Source organism: Pteropus vampyrus, unplaced genomic scaffold (genome assembly GCF_000151845.1).
Source record: "Pteropus vampyrus isolate Shadow unplaced genomic scaffold, Pvam_2.0 Scaffold531, whole genome shotgun sequence".
NCBI classification, from domain to species: domain Eukaryota; kingdom Metazoa; phylum Chordata; class Mammalia; order Chiroptera; family Pteropodidae; genus Pteropus; species Pteropus vampyrus.
Genome location: NW_011889312.1, coordinates 112,721 through 134,572, shown reverse-complemented (window position 1 = coordinate 134,572; position 21,852 = coordinate 112,721).

The following is a 21,852-nucleotide window of genomic DNA, read 5'->3' as shown; positions in this document are numbered from 1 at the left end:
ATTACTCAACAAGACTCTGCAAAGTCACTTAGAAAATGGATTAGATACAGAAAGGAGTGAATAGCTGGGGTTATTTATGTAGGTTACTTCCAACTCTTCTAGTTTTATTTAATTTATAAAACTCAGATATTTGGGTTAATATTTAATGAATATATGCTACCTTCTTTTGCAAAGATAATTTTTTTCTGAAAATACTTGCATTTTAAAAAGTACATGCTACCAGAGGTGGAGGGGAGGAGGGATGAGGGAGATAGATGGACTAAAAGGGGTCAAATATGTGGTGACAGAAAGAAATCTAACTATGAGCAGTGAACACGCAATGGAATATATATGCCTTACTGTTGAATTGTACACCTGAAACTTACTGGATTCAATTAACCAACGTTACCATAATAAAAATAAATAATTAAAATGCAATTTCTGTTAAAAATAAAATAAATAAAATAAATAAAAACTACATGCTAAATATGTTTCTCCTTTTAAAGATGGTAAAGCGTTATAGAAGAAAAGAACTACTGCCTAAGGATCTCTATAATGGTCCTGCTGCTACACATTGCTTAATACCATATTACTATTCAGCCAAATAATTAAGATTATGACATTTGAATTTTAAACTTTAGTTTAATGGGAAATTATAATATGTAAAAGGGAGATAAATAGATAAATATGAAGGTAAAAGAAAATCAACAGAATAGATTATTATTTTGGCAATAACCACTAATGCAACGTAATTTTCACTGGTTACATAAAACATTAAAAAAATTTGTGACAGTATGAATGATAGCTATTTTTACATATGATTGCAGCACTCAAGCATACTTAGATAGTATTAAATAACTAAAATTAAAACTGTATAAGTGCAATCTATCATGAACTATTTATATTCTGCTCTTGGAGAAAATAAGGCTGCAACGACTCTAATGTTCTGTTGGAATTTAACATTCTATGATATTTTTATCTTTGATAAATTCTAATTCTTTAATCTAAAAAATTTGATAACTTTTATTTTAAAAAAAGGCCAAAACAAAAACAAACAAAAAAAGGTTTGTGAAAGATAAGGATAACTACTAAAATTATTATGGAGCGCTTTTAGGAAGAATTTGGACGATAAGGACAAATAAAGCCATAACACTTGGAGGAATGAAATTTTCTTGCTAATAAATGACATTAAAAAATAGATTTTTATTTTACAAGACATCTCTGGCTTAGCTGAATTAATATCTAGTAACATTTCCTCTTTTAGTTTTCACATATATCCTTGAAAGGATTGAGTCTGATTATGTTCTCTAGTGTCAATCCACATTGAAAAACAAACACATTGGTTGTATTATCTGTATATATCTCCTTATACTTTAGACAAACTTCTATCCTAAGAAAAATTTATCCAATATGAATAAAAACTTCTACTGAAATAGAACTTAGGTATATATAACAAAGCCTCAAACTGTATGCATAATTTATTTAAATATTTTGTCATCTTCTAATTAGAGTTTTTAAAGAGGAAGTTAAAAATATTTTAAAGTGTTTGGTATAGGTAATTACGAAATACTTCGGGAAAGCAAAATAATGGAGAGAAAAAAAGCAACATAATAGAATAGAAAGTGATACAGAAAGGAAACTATATTGAGAAATATTAACCAGTAAACCTATAAAAGCATAAGATCATGAAGTACCAATATATGCTGCATTATTCTTTCAGGGAAATAGTTATATTCCACTTTGAGTGTAATGAAATGTGAGAAAATTGCAAATGCTGAAGTGATTATAAAGTCACTAATTCTTTCATATATCCAAATACCCTTCTTTTGTATGTCCAGATACTCTGAGCTACCAATGAGAAATGCACACATACACAACAATGTTTTTAAAAGGAATTTACATATTGTATGGTTCTATTTATATAACATTATTGAAATAACAAAATTATAGACATGGACTTTTCTATAAAACCTCACAGTGGTTTCCAGGTATTAAGGAGGGTACAGGTAAGGATGAAGTGGGTTTGGCATGGCGACACAGGGATCTTTGTAGTCATGGAAACATCGTCTGTCTTGACTTTATCAATTTTACATCCTGGATGTGATTTTGTAATACAGTTTTACAAGATATAATCATTGGGGAAAACTTGAGTAAAGGATACATAGAGTATTTCTACATTATTTCTTGCAACCACATTTGAATCTGCAGGTATGCCAAAAACATTTAACTAAAATATTTAACCCAGAGATATTTCCCCATATGTGCTCAAAGAGATAGGTACAATATTATTCAATGTAATGGCAAAAGAACAAATCACCGAGGAATAATCTCTATGTCTTACTATAGAGAAATGGATAAATTATGTTAGGTTTACATAATGGAATATTATCTCATGGTTAAAATGTATTTAAAAGTAGATACAGAAGAATTCTTTCATCTATGTATATTATTAAATTTTGCAAAGATTAACATTGATTACTTCTAGAAGCATATACGTGTAAGTATATAAATATATAAACATATTTTATACATAAATATGAATAACATATGCCATTAGGGATATAATATATACAATATGCATTACATATATATACACATAATTTCCATATTTCATACATTACATAACTCATGTACAATAAGGGCACTAATTTAAGGATACTAATTTTAAAAGTAGTTGACAATTGAGGATGATGAGATGACAGTTTTATCAATAAGACTTCAAATATTTCTATAATGTTTAATTCTATCTAGTGACTCTCAAGTATTGGCATTACCCTCTATTCAGGTGTGTTTGGAAATATTTGGGGGTATTTTTTTGTTTTAATACCTAGAGATGCTATTGAAATTTAATTTTTCGAAGCTAGAGTTTCTACATGTGTAAAGTGCACAGTGAATAATCAATCGGCCTGTTCCAAGCATTGATAGGGCCCACTGATAGATAAAATCTCAATTGTCTTTGTAGGCCAAATAAGTAGTATAAATTAGTGCAGCACCTGGAATTACAACAGTTCAATTGATAATGGATGTGTAGGAATTTAGATTAACTAAGACATTCATATTTTTTAAAAAAGCCAAATAAATGTAATATGATTATCCTTTTTCATGCAATTTGCAGTTATGGCTGAATTAGGAGAAAAGGTAATGTTACATTTGATAATAACATTATCAAATTTATTTAAAATTAAGAATCATTTAATTAAGCTGCAATGTAGATAAATTGGAAGAGAAAAAAGTAAAGTATGGGGCAATTTCAAAGGTCTAGGTGATCAATAATGAAGACATAAATAAAGGCAATGAGTCAAAAATGTGAAGATTAGGACAGATTCATGAGATTCGAGGGTTCCTTAGTAGGCAGGATTTATTAGTCCTAGAGACCAAAGTGAACATTACTAATGTCATTAACAGCCACTATTATCTGTGGAAATAGTCAGCATTTTAGCCAGAGACAACCACATATTTTAATTCTATACAAAAACAGGACAAAGTTAAAATAGTTTGAGTACTGGTTTTGGGGCATGGCTTTTATTGTTGATGCTGTGTTTTGGTTGGTGGTTGATTGGTTTCCTTTCTCATGAGAAAATCTACAGGTTGTCACTGTGTGATCAGCCATCTCGATTTGCCTAAAACTGTCCTGATTTTAGTACTGAATGTCCTGCATGCAGAGAAACCCCTTAGTCACACGTAAATTGGTGTGTAAATTGGTGTGATTGGTCATCATAACACAATATAATATCCAGCAGTTAGAAATAATGTCCTTATGGCAAACAGATTATTTTATATTCTGTATTTACACCTGGAATGAGAGACATACACAAATATGCCATATGAATTGTATAGTTAATATATGCATTAATGAAATAGATTTAAAGGAAAAGCTCCAGTTTTAGGTGGTACGAGCCCATTTGCTGAAGAAAGATTGCATTTTATTGATTTGAAATATATATATTTCATTATTCTACATGGATATTTAAATAAAATTTCCTAGAGAAGATAGCAATTATAAGTTTTTGAAAATTTCTTTATGGTATGCAAAACATTTTAAAGATATGCTTATAACTACTTCAACATCACTTTATAATTTTATTTGTGTGAAGTGTGGATGTTATTGCTTTAGTTAATCAACACTGTAAAAATGAAACATTATTTCTTGAGTGAGCTTTAGTGATAGTGCTTATGACTTATAGTTTGATGTAAAACAATTGTCTCTGAATCAGATTTCAAAGGTTGTTTACTTTTACAAAGATAGAATGGCTTTTTCAAAAACAGTCTGACTGCTCCTGTTTTTCTGACTGCTGAAGTGCTCATCCCTTATGTGGGTTATTGTTTATGCCTCTTTGACCAATCTGCCTCATCTTTCTTTCATTGGCCAACACATGGACTTTGTTATGGCAGCCCTAGAAAACTTATACAATATCTATATGTGTATCTGTATCTATATTTGTATCCATAAGTATATTTATATCTAGTTTATCTTTTATGCTTTGATGGAGCCTAGAGAATTCCCTGAATAGCTCAACACAATATTTCAAATTCATGGGTCAATCACAACACAGTATCCTGCCCTTCTCTGTACTGCCTTTTTAGTTTTTACTTCTTTAATAATAATAAGCTTTTAATTTAGACTTGAGAAAAATCACTCTCACATTGACATGACTTCTTTTTTTCTTTTAAGTAATAGTAGAAAGCTCCTCCATTAAAATGCCATGTCCAAAGCAGAGTTGTACTAAACTTGGGTTTTTGCACCAAAAAGAGAGAGAAATGAGAAGGAGAAATACATGACAGCATTTAAAAAATATTATCCCAGTACAAAATTAGCTGGATAGTTATAAGAATTGGTAGACACATTCCATGGGCAGAAAGTCATTAAGAATGCGTTTAAAAATTATTTTGAAAACAATCATTTCATGTTATTTAAATTTTTTTCAAAATTATTTTTTAGATGATTGAATAAAGTTTTATTAAAAAAAAAAGTAACACCAAAAAGAGAGAAGAGGAGAGAGAGAGAAATTGAGAGCAAATGGTTTTTTGATGTGTATTCTCAAGGGTCTTATTAACCTAAAGTCACTTCGGGCTTTAGTAATACCCCTAACACTTTTCTTAAAATAAAGATAATCCAATTAAAATTATCTTTAGTGCTGGGGAATGAAAATAAATCAATCTTTAGTTATAATGATTTAAAGTCTTTGAACTTTTCAAATTGAATCAAATGTCATGAGTTATCCTTCCATTTTACAGCTATTATTCTAAGACAGTTCACTTTATAACACTCTGTCCGCAGAATCATCTGTTTTTGACCCTTATAACTTAGAATTTACTCATTTCTTATGAGAAGGTTATTTCCTCTCTTACGAATAATGATTTCTAGAACTAGTATTTTTCTTTCTTTAGAAGCTTACCTGAAGATTGTTTCTCTACAGCTTTTACAAGTTTTAACTTTGTTGTTATAACTCAAAGCAATGCAGTCTACAACAGTTTTCTGATATTTTTATATAAAGAAAACTATTTTTGGTGCTGTAAATATTTTTTAATATATTAATGAACACAATTACAATCATTTTACTACATTTTATCTGTTCTATTTTGATTTATTCATTTTATCTATTTTTTTTACTAGCCATTTTCTCAGGTTTATTAAGGGATAATTGTAAAATTATAAGATATTTGAAGCGTACACTGTGATCATTTGATATACAGGTATATTTTGAAAGGATTCCTCCATTGAGTTAATTAATACATTTAACATCTTGCATATTTATCTTTTTTTGTGTGTTAAGCACATTTAAGTTTCACTCTCTTAGCAAATTTCTTGTTATATACAGAAAAAGATTAACAATCAAGTTATTCCAAAATAAGGCAGAGATATCTCTATCGGCTCCCATTAAAGCTCTTTAAATATATCACATCACTGTGATATAGGCCATTATTAAGCATAGAGCTATTTCATAAAATTTACATAATTAAATATATTGTGTTCGATATTAGTTATCACTTGAATCACAAGCAAAATCTCAACTTTAAAAGAAAGCTGGGTAAAACACACACACAAAACTAGAATTAGCATAACATTTTATAAACCAAATTTTGTCAAATTCCATTGTCATTACAAAACGCCAAATAGCCTATTGATGATTCAGTTTTACCAATATGACACTGATATTGACAATAATAGAGTTGTTCTTATGCTTACATATGGAAAGAGATGAAGAGACTATAAGTAAAGCAGTTCATTTATACACCTTAAACCTGCTAAGAGCTATCTCATTACTTGGTAACATCTTTTCAAGGTAGGAAAAAGGCAGGGGTTCTAGTTAGATTTTTCTATTTGTTTTGAAAAACTGACACATGGAAACTTTGGGATTTATATAGTATGTTTTACAAATAATTCAGTTGTTTTTCTTCAAATAGTTGATGTATCCATGTTTAGACTAATGCCTCCCTCTAACTTTCTCTAGAGTTTTTGGCAAATTTATGCAAATTAATTATTCCTTTGAGCTTTCTTATCATCTATTTGGATCTTTTGACATTTATTGGACTAAATATTTCAAATTATTTCTCTACTTCATCATACTCTGACATTTATTCCATTAGAATATCTATCTAAACTGTATAATATTCAGCATGTAGTTATAATCATTGCTTATAAGTTTAATATTAGAAAGTTAGGAGGATACTATTCTCAGATACTTAACACTTGAAGATTAAACATTTCGACAGAAACTATACTCCTAATTTCAAGATTGTTCCAACTCATGAGGTTCTAAATAAGGTAAGCACCTTTATTTACAGTCTAGGATCACTGCAAGCACCCCATAACATCCCCTCTGAGACATGCAAATTTTAATAGTGAAAAGTTTAAGATTAATTTTTAAATTAAAATTAATAAGGTGATTTATGTCAATATATATTGATTTGAAGTATCATATATTTATGTATGCTCTTACAAAGTTCCCATTCCCATCATCTTTAAGCCCTGATTTGTCCAACTGTAACCTACTCTTGTCTTTACCCCTGAATCTCATGTAAAAATCCCTTGACCATATTCAATAAAGAGGTCAACCTGGTGAACGTAGAGCTCTCATGACCTCTGAGTAATTAATTTCTTTTTATCTTTTTAATAATTGTTCTGACAAATGTTTTTGCCACTCTTTTTAGCCTCCTTAACTTCTCTACAAACTTGAACAACATTAGAGGCTCAGTCATTTTCATGGCATATCCCCTCTCTATAATTTTATGGTTTCTCAGATACATTGAGTATGAAATAATCTTTTTAATTTCAGTGTCCTCATACTATTATAAAATATCACATGGTCTCACCTACATGGCTTCCAAATGAACGTACTTTAAGTACCTATTTTAACTATAGTGATCTCTTTTTCTCCGCTTAAACAGATGTGATATTTTTGAGTGGAATATATTTGGAAATATTCCTTCTATCATTTATCTATTGAGTTAGATTTTCCCCATTCTGATACAATGAACATGTGAGATTTTTTTCATACACTCTCTTTTGCCAATGTGAAATTTCATACACTCTCTTTTGCCAATGTGAAACTTGATTCATCATATACCACTCTCTCAACGAAATTGGTATTTTTAACAGTTCTTAATATATTAATGATTAAAGATCACATCACACAATCATGTTAAGATCATTCTCATTTATAGACACAAATAAGAGATCTATGACTTTAGTCTGATCTTTGCTTTTAAACATTGGGTTTCAGCATATTTTGAGTGCATGAAAATTTGCTGCCCAGTTCCCCTTTAATGTGCTATAATTTCAGCCAGAAGAGTGGTCAGATTCTGTCTCAGTGGCAGAGTGCTGCTTTGCTTAAGGTCACATTCATTCTTGGGACAACATGCATTCAATAACTTATCAGTGGGTGGAATAAAGTTCCAGTTTTCTTGGTCCAACGTAGTATAACTCTGAAGGACCATTTTATTTCCAGGAATCATTGTGGAGCTGACCATGTCTCTCATTAGATCTATAGTGCAGTTTGACTTTTCTCTGCCCAGTCCTGTCTGTCTCCTCTCCAGCACAGCTGCAACACGTGGTACAGCTCAGTTTCATGTTTTGATCTATAAAGTGTGGGAGGATGGTGGAGACTTACTTTGCCAGAATGGCACAAAAAGGAATCAAGATTATATTCATATTAAATTTGGGGTATGTTTATCCTCTTGGAACAATCTCAACTTTAGACATATGAAAATTAGTTGTAACAGGTCTCTCTCTGTAGAGAGATCTGGTTAGGAGGGGCTACCCAGACAGATGGTATATTGAATACTAGAAGAATGAGGCAATAGAATCTAATAGATAATCTTTGCAAAGCCACCATATAAATGCAAGAGGTTGGTTCTTCAGAAGTGACCTATTACAACTTGAGTTACAACCAGCCACCAACAGACCTGTAGTATTTTACAGTCTTATAATGATAAATTAACATTCAAGGGCTTTTCCTTTCCAGGTTTCTATGGCAACCTCTGTACTACATACTCATTTGAAAGAAGTTCTGTTTAATTGATCTACTAATGTATTGCTTAATAGTAACTGTTAAGCAGTCTTTTGTTTCCAGGTCATATTTAGGGTTCACATATTTGCATAAAAGCATTTCGTTAGCTGAAACCAATCATTACTAGTAATTTTCTTTCTTTAGTTTAAAATAACTAAACCCTCATTGAGATTTTCTGAATAGCAAATATTTATATCTTGGAGAATAGGCTTTCTGTATGAGCTTGGCTTGCTTTGTTTCTATGAGCAGCAAGAAAATTACAGAGCTTGAAAATGTTAATCAGCGAAGACAAAAAGAAGGTGTCTTTTTCTCCAGTTGAAATGCAAATTTACAGTGACGCTAACTATAGGCCATATCCAATATTTGATGACAAAGTTGTAATGGATAAATATAATTTAGAATACACAGTAGTTATCCACTGCATAACTTTCGCTAATTAGAATTTTCATATATTCCATTCAGTGCAATTGAGACACTCTTAGCTGAGCTGTTTCTTGTATTTGAAACCCATCCAAAGTACCAAGTTTAAGAATGCACTTGTCACTGGCTTTAAATTAACCTAGAAATAAACAATAAGACAAGTGATAAGTCCCTAAGTTAATTGGGAGTATGGAGCAGGGCAGGGAGCTAATATTTATTGGAATATAGCATCAAGTATATTCTAAACACCAGACTAGGAACTTGAAATATGTTAAGCCAATCAGTTATTAGCAACATTATTTCCATTGGAGACATAAAGAAGTATGCCTTTAAAAAATTCTAAACCATCTAATCAATTCATTAGATAACTTAATTAAACATATACAATATGCCAGTAAGCATTAAAATTAAACTACTAAAGAAGACAAGCAAGGATTTATACTCATGAAATGAATATACTAGCTCACATTACCTTAAAAAATCATTAAGCAAATATTTGAATGCTGACATGTGCCAGACAGGTGCTGGGCAATGTGGCATCCTATTATAATGTGATATACAACATGATTATGCTAATTACTTGTGGAACCAGTTTTTATATCTAAGTCTTTAATTCCAAATCCCTAGTCTCTATCCATTGTGACCTCTACAGTGAAATGTTTATTTTAGCTAAAAAGAGAGACATCGTTATCTCTGGTCTTTCTCAACTGCTATTTATGTTAGTAGTAGTTCTTCTTCCAGAGATCTCACTTGCCATAACTCATATTCCTGTCAATATTTAGAAGGAGAAGAGTTTCCCATCCTATCAGCTCTATAATTTCAGAATTCTCTGAAATACTAACTAGGGTGTAAAAGTACTAGTTACCTAAAGGAAAGGAAATAGGATAAAGGAAGTAGTTTACGGCATGGAGATTGGGGTTTAATGTGTCTGAAATTAAATGCTTATTCTTTAGTTGTGCAAATTAGAACAAATTATTCAATTTCTCTTATCTATAAAATAGCAGCAATCAATACTATTTCTTATAGTGCCTGAAATATGAGAATTACATAATACTAATTGTTTTTTGTTTTTATTAATTATGCTATTATCTTTTCCATTAGATTTACAGTACTAATGAGCGGTAGAGTAGATATAGAAGGAGATTCTATACCTCCATTTTTCTTCAGAAAAAAGATACAAAAAAATATCAAGTATACTTAAAAATACAGAATAAGTTTAAAAGATGAGCAAAATATTTATGTATCACACTAAATTTGGATAGCAAAGGAAAAGGAGCAAAACTGGATGTGTTGGACAGGAACGAGAGTGCCTGAGTGATTCAAAGGAAGCTTAAAAGGGATAGTTGTTATTAACTTGCTTCTTTTGAATCTTCAGTCTGGCAGATGCAGTGAAATTTTTCTTCTATCAGTTGATGAAATGACAGAAGAGAACATAAAATATTTTATAGGTATCAAGGGAGCTTTTTTTAAAGAGAAGTGGACCACTCTGCATAATGGGATCATTGGAAAGGTAAATGTGGGAAATGCCTGCAGTAAAAATTTTGGATCACTGTATAGATAGCGTTTTATCTAAACAGTGTTTTCTCCAAACCAAAAACCATGTCCAGTGTGTTGTCAGTTTCATCTCTGCAATATATAGTGCCTGTGTCCATTTATTAATAGAGCTGAAATGGAAAAAGTGCTATTACATCTCTGATTCAAACTGTTATCAAAACGCTAATCTGACAACCGCCTCTTTCTTAAGTTATTTCAATCCATCCTTCAGGGATTTCAAAAATTGTGTTTATTTCTTTTTGGGAGTAGTGATTGGGGAAATTTCTATTTTTCACTATTACCAACAGGCTATTTTTTTCCAAAAGGAATTTTGATTTTCTAATTTTGGAAATAATGCATATTTATAATATATTTAGACTGTGTAAAGAAACAAAAGAATACAAACACCACATCTAATTCCATCATCCAGATACAAATATAATTAATAGTTTTAAATATATTTTTTCAGACTATCATATATTGCTGTAAATCTTGAAAACACATATGTTCAGTATAACTATTTTTAAACAAAAAGAGATATAAATGCATGATTTTTTATAAGCTGCTTTTCATCTTAGCTATACATTTGGGACATTTGCATGTTAATAAATATACATTATTATTTAATAGTTGCATATTCATTCAATGGACTTTCAGTGATTATGACCTCTGTGCTACGCTCCAGTGAACAAATTATACGGAGTTCCTGTCTTCGTATAAATTTGTCATGCATATAAATTGGTATCTTTATTTTCTAGAAGAAACATACTATTGGATTTGTTCAAATTACTTCAATTTCTGCCTTCATGGAGTTTATAGAGTCTGGAAGAGGCAGATGTAATTACACAAACATTAATTACAGTTCTCTTAGATTCTATAGAGAAGTATAGAGTGCTCGAGAATACGCAACTGAGGGGTTTGAACTCCCCTGGTGTGGAGGTTGCTCTGAATGTTGAGGGATGAATAATAGTTCAGTACAAGGTGAGTGATGATGGTCTGCAGGTGGAGGACAGAGCGAGTGCAAAATAACAGCACAAGCATGGACATCTCATGATTTTTCTGGAGGTTTTATTTAAGATTTGTGCAGTCATTGAGAGGAGAGGCACCACCACAGAACTTGGCACATTTAGTCATCGACTCATTGATATTTAATTTACTCACCCACACTTTCTTCCTGATCTACTCTGCTTCAACTTTGCTTTCCTTCAGAAGTCCTTATTTTTATTATATAGTCCTTCCAGGAATGTTTATCTTCCTGGAACATTTAGGATAGTCTCTTATTCTAACTGATTTTCTCACAGGGAAAATGGTAAGTTCAATTAATTACAGAGACTATGTTTTGACCTTGATAATTAGATTGGCGTTATTAAAGAATTATTTTGGATTCCTTAAAGATTTTTACTCATTTGTTTTAAAACTATTTTTCAAATACTGGGAAGGATAAAAGCTAAGAAAAAATAGACGAAAACCAAATTGGGAAAAAAATTTTAATAAAACACGCTAAACAAATAAAAGAACTACACTAAAACATCTTTTTGGAAAATTGAGTTAAATTGTCCTGTTAAGAGGTAATGAATCTTAGATTAGCTCAAAATATGATATCAAATTATATGATATGTAACAACAAAATAATGTCTGAGATGTAAGGAGCAAAAAAACATTTTTATCAAATTAAATAAAAAGTCATTTTATAGCAATAGGTAAAATGTATAATAAAAATATAACTATCAAGAAAACCTATATGCTAAAAACATTATATTGCAATATATAAATGAAAATTATTAGAAAAAATGATAAAAACACAACAGTTGCAGCAAATTTAACAATCTAAGATTTTGACAAATGAAACATATAAAGATGTTTTGAATATTATAATTAATGCCACTAACTATAGGTACTTACTCACCTACATGCTATACTCTATTATGTATACACATACACACATGTACATATATCTGCATGACGCATGATATATACATATTATATACATAATCTATAATCCACTTTCTGTTGTATATATTTTCTTTTGTTATTATGTTATAATTTGAAAGATGTCCTCTCTTAAGAATGTACATATTTATAATTCTATAATATATGCACAATTAGCAAAAAACAATTATATATTTAATATGAGCATGCTTATAATTATTTGTACATAAATATGAAAGAGAAAGAGGTGACTTTCAGATAACGATTTAAAAAGAGAAAAACTGTAATAGAATAATATATAATATAATAATATAATGCCATATGTATGAAAATGAAGCAAAATTGTATGTGGTAGTGTGTACTACTATATATTATTACATTTTATGTAATTATATAGCACATTATAGATTATAAATAATATAATTAAACATATTCTTTAACAAGTAAGCTCAAAATTTTAAAGTATATGAAAGTGATATTTCAGATATGCTTTCGTCTTCTTTTTCTTCTTATTAATACATATATGTGTATATATGTATATATGTATATATTTAGGTGCAACGCCTAATTTACCATACATATAAGTTAGCTTCTTTATTCACCAGTAGAAATGTACTATTGGTTTCAGTCAAATCACTTCAATTTTTGGAAATAAATGTATTTTTACATTTAAATTCAAATTGTTATCGACTTAGTAATGCTTGATTCAAAAAATAATTGAAGTAAACCTTTTAAATATCTATCTTCCAATCCATTCCTAATATAATGATCGTTATTCCTGGAGTCAAATCATCAAACTATTCACAACTTTTCGATACTTATCTACCACATTTTAAAAACATTATTTTTACAACTTTCCTATCCTAAAAAAAGAGGCAATATCTTTTAGATATAGTTCAATGTATTTTCCAGTAAAAGAATACTAAAAAATAAAATATATTACATGTTTCAGTTTACTTGAATATTTAAAAGCGTTTCCCAAAATATGTTTTTAAAACCTTTTAAAAATTATTAGCACTTCACATGTTGATTAAGTCTACTGTTTTAATTTTGCTTTTTTTTGGTCAAAGGTTTATTTCAAGACTGTTCTTTAAAATATTCTTTAGAATTTTAACTAGTTCCCTATAGTGGCCTTGGAACATGAATTATTTATATGAGTTTATGATTATTTCCATTTCAAATTATTCAAATTAGTTATTACATATCTAACATTAGATATTAATTATATATATCATTATACATCTAAATGTTTATAGTAATTACTTGCTTAACTTTTCATTTGAAAGAACATATAGCATATTTACTTACAATGTCAATATATTTATATATATATTCCCCCCTCCAAGCACAATGGATCATTTTTTTACCCTTTATATCCTTAAAAATGTATTATTTGTAATTGATATTTATTTGTCTTGATTTATATCAATGTCATTCATAACATATGTAAAATAAATTCAAACAAAAAGCTTAATTTTAAAAGATAACTTTTTCACATAGAAAGAGTGAAATTCTTGCTATTATATGGTAAAACATAAGGATAGTTAATATAAATTATCCTATTCATATAAACAGTTGGAAAAAATCTACATAATCTAATTTTTCTGCTTCTACTTCATGTTTGAAGACCTCACCACGCAGGGACCAGATAAAAACTCAAATTCTAAAGAGAACATTTGATATAAATCTAATGCATACTGGTTGCAGAAACTTATAGCAATGGAAAAGAACATCAACCAAAAAGCAAATCTCTTGCCCCTGTGCCCTCAATTCCATTCTCCCATTTTAAGCACTGTGATTTTTGTATTTCTTTAAATCATATTCATTTTAAAACTGAACCCTCTCTGTTTCTTAAACTGTAGATAAGAATTCTTGAATTTTTAATTTTATAACTTGGTTAAGGATAGACTTCAAACCCAGTTCATGGAAAATGCCAGGTTTTATGTTCTCATGATATCCTCTTTCTTTGGACTCCCTTGCCTCTACCTACCTCTGCCTGCTTTTTTCACATCATATTTTTATTATTGTCTATAGAGATCGTATTGGAAGGTATGAGCTAATGAGAAACGATTCGACTAATGATTTAGAAGGATTAGTCTGTGAGACTGAGAAGAGATTTAGGGGGAAAAAGTGAAAACAGGGAGACTATTGCAATAATTCATTTGAGGTATAATGGGTAGTGTCAGCAGGAAGAACATGCTAAGAACTATCATGACACTGGATAGCTCCTGAAATTAATCCCAAAAGATCTTGCTGATGGATTGGTTGTGGAGTGGGTGAAGGAGATGAGTCAAGGATGATTCCAAAGGCTTTGGCCTGAGCTTTTGAAGGATCGAATTATTATTTACTGGGATCGAGAAGACTATGGAGAAAACAGGTTTGGGTAGAAATTAGGGACTGAGTTTGGTTTGGGACACATGAAATCTCAAAAGCTGATATTTATATTAATTTTCTGTTGCTAAGATACCAAATAAACATTTATATTAATTTTCTCCTACTGTCATAACAAATTACTACAGACTTTTCTGGCTTAAAAACAAAAAAGAAAGGCTGAGTACAATGTGGCTCAGCTGGTTCTTTTCTTAAAAACCCAAATCAAGGGTCAGCAGGCAGGGTGACTTTTTGTTTTGGAGGCCTTGGGGAATAATTCATTTTTGAGCTCATTCAAGTTGTTGGAAGAATTCAGTTCCTTGTGGTTGTGGGATTGATGCCTCTTCTTCTCTGCTAGTGGTGAACCAAAGGTCACCCTCAGCTCTCAAAGCCCTCTCTGATCTTTGTAGTGTATGGCCCACTACATCAGAACCAGAAACAGCACATTAAATCCTTGTCATACTTTAAATCTCTCAGATTTCTCTTTCTGCTCCATAGCTCTGTGCCCAGCCAGAAAAAAAGTTCTCTGCTTTTAAGGGTTCATGTGATTAGATAACACTACTTGGATAATTTGGGACCTATCTTACAATCTGTAATCTTAATTGCGTGTTCAGAATCCGTTCACCATGTATTAGAACATGGTCACAGATTTGGAAGATGAAGACGTTGACGTATTGGGGGTGGGGTGGTGGCAGTCACTCTACACACCACCACATCCAAATGGATATTTTCAGTAGGCAACAGACATATCGTGTGTGGTATTCATGGGAAAGCTCCAGAGCAAACATGAAAAATGGAGAGGAGAGTCATCAGCCTGTAGATTAGGTATATTAAGCTATGACACTGGACAATATCACTTCCTCCCAAATAAAAAAAGAGGAATAGAAAAGAAAAGAGGTTTAACACAGGATTACTCCAGTGCTCAGAAGGTTGGAAACCAACAAGAAACTATCCAAATGAGGAAAAGTAGACTCTATGGGCAGAGACAGGTAAGAGACTACATAAGGAATGACTTTCTTCTGTTTGTTTCTATGTTCCTGCTGAATCAGCATAGTTGTGGGATAAGGAAGGTAGGAAAGGAGGTGTTACAGTTTGGAAAAGAGAGGAAAAGGAAAAATATAGACAACTAGGTAGAGTGAAAGTATAAATGCGTTAGGAAAATATAGTTTACCTACTTACAGTTATATCACTTGATATTTAACAAGTATTAATATTTTATATTCCTTGTAATTTTGTAGTATTTTCAACAGGATGTTTGCATAAATGCCTTGCCTTTTTCCCCCCACTTTAGCTTATTTATACTTGAATAGACCACCCAGGACTCCTCTGAATTCGGATGCAAAGTGTGTTCCTTTCAACTACTTCCTTCCTTCAAGTTACGCTCATATATCAACTTCTCAATAAGACCTACTGCAACCATCTTCTTCACATTCTTCCTATTTCTCTGCTCTAGCGTTCCTTTTTTCCATAGCAGTATTTTCTGACACACTAATTATTTGTTGTATTTATTATTTATTGTCTACCCACCCAGCTTCATAATATAAACTCTACAAGAGCAGAGATCTTTGGTTACTGATGTATTCAAAATCCCCTGAATAATGCTTGGTACATGGAAGATAATTGTACATATATGTTAAATAAAGAGATAAATTTTGAGTTGCTTATAAAGCCTCCACTATGAGCTTGGATTACATAACTTGAATTTATATTTAGATATGCAAGTCTGACGTGTCTGAAAGAATTTGGACTTTTCTGTATTTTTACAACTCACTAATATATTATTTATTATTACTTGAAGCCTTTTGGATTGATGCAAAAACATGTGTAGAAAGTAAAATGAAGTCTAAGCATAAATGTGGAAAGTAAAATAAAGTCTAATTATGTAATTTCAGAATTCTGGAGAGTACCTGCATTTATGTGTGGGAGGAGGAAGAGGAATCTAGTGACATTTCATCAGACACAGTGTGCTTGATTACACATGCTGTATTTCAAAAGGATGTTGATATAACAGAGAAGTTCCCATTAGAACCAATTGGTGATAATTCTTGGGATTAAGATATGAGTTAATAAAAGGAACACCTTTATAGCACTTGGAGATGCCCAACTATGGCAGGAGTTTTTAAAGGTGGTGTACAGTATCACTAGCTGATTGAATGAGTGACAAATTATTGGCTGGGTAAAGAGTATTGGATTGGGTGAGAGTTTGTACTAAATAACCTCTAAGATCCTTAGCATGTTATAGTTTGACACCTATGTAGCACAAGAGTTAGCTTTATGTAATGATTCAACCCATCCTAATTTTAAACAAAACAAAAATAATGCCTTAAAATAAAGCAGTACACTTTTCCATAAGTAAACCTTATTTTCCTATTTATGCTTCTTTATACTTGTTTTTATATTTGAAAATATTTCTTTTCATTGAGATATTTTTAGCATAACATAAAAAATTGCATAATTTTATATTTACTAGAATTAGAATTAGATAAATACAAAGCAAATTTTCCTTTCCCCCTATGAATTCTTAAAATTAGAAATGTGAATTAATTTCACTTCAGTAAATGTATTAAGTTGGGAGAATATTTTGCTCTTCAATTATGCATTAGCTGTTCATAGAACTTCATCTCTGAAATAGCACCTACATTACTGTTATTAGCCATGTTGATCAATACATTTACCTATCAGGTCTATTATTCTCTGACAATCTTGCAGTAATTGTATACGTGATTCAAATTCTGGGATTTGAACCTTCGTTTTGGTAAGAATCTCTTTAGGAATTACTAACAGCTCCTAAAATGGAAAGAAAATAAAATGTCACAGAAAACTCTTATAGTTTGGCTGTGCTAATTATTTTTTACTTTGCAATTCTATACCAGTTAGTCATGAAGTTATTAAACTTTCCTTTTGAAATTAAGATAGAAAAGAATTAATAGAATCCGGTCCTGGAAAAGCGTCAGATATAAGTATTTGATTCTAATTGTTTTAGAATTTTATCTTTGTGCAAAAGGTAAGTTCATCAACATTTGAAACCTTACATTCTCCTACGCTCTGTAGAAAGAAAAATAGTTTAAAAAAATATGGGTGACTGTTCCTTGAATAAAATAGATGCTTCTGTTCTATCTCTTACCTGTGATACACTACATGTAGTCACAGAAAACCGAGTGAATGATGAGAACTATCTGGGCATTTTTTCCTCTTAGTTCATTAATGAAAAGCTTTTGAGTCGTCATGTGCCAGGCATCGTGGTAAAAACTGGGGATATAAAGATGATTACTTGAGTTAAACTTCTGCAATTAACTTAGTTACTAATTCCCATATCTTCTCTTCGCCTCATTCCATTTGCCTTTGCCAGTTGACAAATAAGCAGAAGAAACTAAATCTACCCACCTCAATCATTCTTAGTGTTCCAAATATATTAGTTAAAAAGGTACAGTAGCATGTGAGAGATACCCAGATATAGATATCAGTGAAGCCCTATTCCTTTGGCAGTAAATGCAGAGTCAAAAACCTATGCTGGCTTCAAGATAAGCTTCAAGAAGATTTTTGGCACTTTATCTTTCAAATGCAAGCTGCTTTAAATCATTTTAGAAACAAGGAGGACACAGATAATGACATTATGATGTTGATATTATGTATATCTAGTTCTACCTAGTAATATTTCATTTTCATATTATACTTAAAACATCAAATTCTGCTGCCACTCAAAAAATATTATTTTTAGGTAGCTCATACTATCTGTGGCTACTGAGAACATATGAGCATTCAATCTTGTTTATTAAAATTAACATATCTCACTTCTGGAATAAATTTTTTATTTGCTTTTTAAAGCATGTAATCTGATAGCAAGAATTAAGTTTTCATCTTATTGTCAAGTAAGATAGTATGTTTAAAACTGTTAGACATTTAGTCTATTAATAAATTCTGTTACGCTAAAGCGTCAATTATAACCCTGCTTTATAAAACTGAGAAAATATTGTTTAAAGTACAGAATAAGTTACATTAAAAATATCATACCATACATTACAGATTGGATATAAATTGGGAGGCAGTCATTTGAAATACTTCTAATATATCTTTAACTTCTTTCCATTTTCCCTTTTGATAGTGTGCATGTCTGGAGAGCTGGCAGAAGCCAATTGTGCAGACTGAGTGAGCCTAACGATGCCCTGCTACTCTCTCTCAGCTTTTGCATAGCTTCTACCCCCTTCAGAGGCACAATTCAATAAGCACTGCTGTTTTGAAACAGTGCCATTTAATGAACTACTTAGAAACCCTTTCCTATTGCTTGTTTTTATCTCTGTTTCTCTCTTAACCATCACACTCCCATTGTGAGATAAAAGTGAAATATGTTCAATAGCTGCAGCTAAAAGAAAGGCTCTGCCAAGTGGGTTCTGGATGTGCTCTCGGTACTTTTAGAAGGTTTGGATGGAGAGGCTGTAACCTGATCAACAGTAAACACCATCTCGGTCCCAGTTTTGCTGCTGCTGCTGGCACTAAGATATTGATTCGCTACTTCCATGTCTCTTTGATGTTGCCTTAGAGCATTAACACAGGAAAAAAAAAAAATATCGACAGATTTGCCAGACATACGATGTAAGGTGTTGAACTTGGTGGCAAGTGTAGAAATGGAATTTTCTTTTTATTTTAGTATTGGAAAGTAATCTGTCCTCGGATGCTATATGATTGTTTTAGATTACTGTTTAAATTTTATGGATGTGAGAATCTGTGTAAATTCTGTAATTCGTATGAGATTAACCCTTTCCTAGTAAGAAGTTGAATTCCTCAAAACCCTCAGGACTCTAAGATTAGATAGTTTTCATTCTTTATTTAAAAATTTAGGAGAAATATTACTGCCATAAATGTTTCTATATCCTTTAAAAGAAATCATAGTCCACTGGGGACAGGAGCCCCTGAAAAGTTTAAATTATATATGAGCTCTCTCTGTAGTTCGTCTTACACAGTAGCTCCTTCCTGTTGAAATGCATTAGGATTTTTGGCTTGTTTATGTTAATGAAATTCTTTTTTACTGCCTCTCTCATACATTTTATGGCCAAGGACATACCTATAATTTTATATTTCTCGGAAAATATTTTGTCAGAAGAGCATGAGTATTTATTCATGAACTACTTTTCACAGATGGATTAAATCTTAGCTGATGTGCCCTTACTCTCAAAATGCATTAACTCAAGAACATGTCACAACCTTTGTTAATCAAAATTGCTCTAGCTGTCGTCTTGTGAAACAGAAGTAAATGCCATTCTTTTATTAAAACAAAATACTTATAAGATTTACGTCTTTAAATCATCTTGAAGACTAAGTTGTGCAATACAAACAAACTCAGATATTTTAAAAAACTAATTGGCCTCTATCGTGTCTTGACTGGAATTTGCACACTGTTAAATACTGAGTTGCTAATCTAGTTGGCACACGCTTAAAAATATCCCTCTGAAAGAGCATGGGTTTTCACTTCCTCCTTGTTCTATGAAATATTTAGTTCAATTGAAAGTTTGGCTTCTAGAGGCATTTTTGAAAGAGGTCGCTTGACTTTCAGCTCTATATCACAACTGTTTGTCCATCATTCCAATCATAGGCAAGTTTTCTAAATTACTGTTTGACTATGCAATTCAAATTGGCGGACTTTTCACCCCAAAGTAGTTCAATATTTACCAATGTCTTCTTCTTTACATAGAGATAACATGCTTGAAGCACTTGAATTATATTTGAATTGCTTCATGAAAGAAAAAAATTTAATTAAATAGCAACAAAAAATAAGTTATCACCCAGCACTATGATAGAAACATGTGAGTTGTAAACACTGAAGAGAAAATAAATATCATAATGAGTTGCGTCCCTGGAATCCTCAAAATGGAACTATATCATAATCACTTAGGTTTCTAATTTCTTATTTGAGGGCTCCTATTAAGAGTTATTTCAGAAATTTGCTGGAGAGTAAAATTTTGGAGATGTCATTCGGGGCCCTATGGAGCTAGATACCACTAAACAAAGTAATAAAAATTGTTTCTTAACTGTGTTTCTTTATTTGTTTTTAACTGAGATTATATACTATCACCATCTGACTAATTTTTAAAAACTAATATGCTGAGAAAATTCTCTGACTTTGAAAACATCATGTTCTTCTTCAACCAGGAAAATAGGCTTCTAAGCAGTTTAAATTAACTTAAACTTATAATTCATGATTGCGTAGACGTGGGGGTAGTCATTTTGAGATGTTCAACAATAGCAGTGAATAGAGGAAATTAATATAGTTGATATTCCAAATATGGAATGAACTACTCTATTTGGTAGTCAAAAAGTCAACAGTGATTTCTTGAGAGGCAATTTTGTTTTCTTATTTGACAAAGAGAATAATAAATATATAGAGATAATGGTATAAAGATGTGTCTCATTTGGTTTTACAAACCACAATTATATAATAATAAATAGAACAACTTTAGAAATCATGTGAAGAATGAGCTCTGATTCATCCTCAGTCAAAATAATTCTTCTCCAACACTCTTATTTTTAAGAACGTAAGAACACCCTGGTATAAACCTAATGAACTTATATTCTATGCTCTTGAAGAAATCAATAGATATTACCTGGAGAGCTTCATTAGTTATCTTTCATTGTTTTGAGGTTGTTTTTATGTATGTGACCACTGTGAACTATTTTGTTTTGGCAACATTCATAATACAAAGCATGCACTCATTTTTAATCATTTCAGAGATATCTTGACTCCTAGCTTGTCCAGGGTGGACACCGGATACTTGTTGCATAGTTTAAATTCAGGTGTTTTTAACTATTTACATAATCTTTTTACAAGAAAAATTCTAAAATTTCTAATAAAGGAAAATTCTAAAATTGTTGTAGAATTGTGGAATATAAAATTGAGCCATACAATGAAGAAATATAGAGTTTAATAATATATATGCAACTAGCTAAAGAAATTATCAATAAATGTAAAATAATGAAGATAAAAGGGTAAAAACAGTATAAATTTTGATGCAAATCTGAGAGTTCCCAAACCATGTTATAGACATGTATCTGTTTACAATAAAGTAGAATTCATTATGAGGAAAAATAAAGTTTCTGAACAGTGACATATAACATGTTA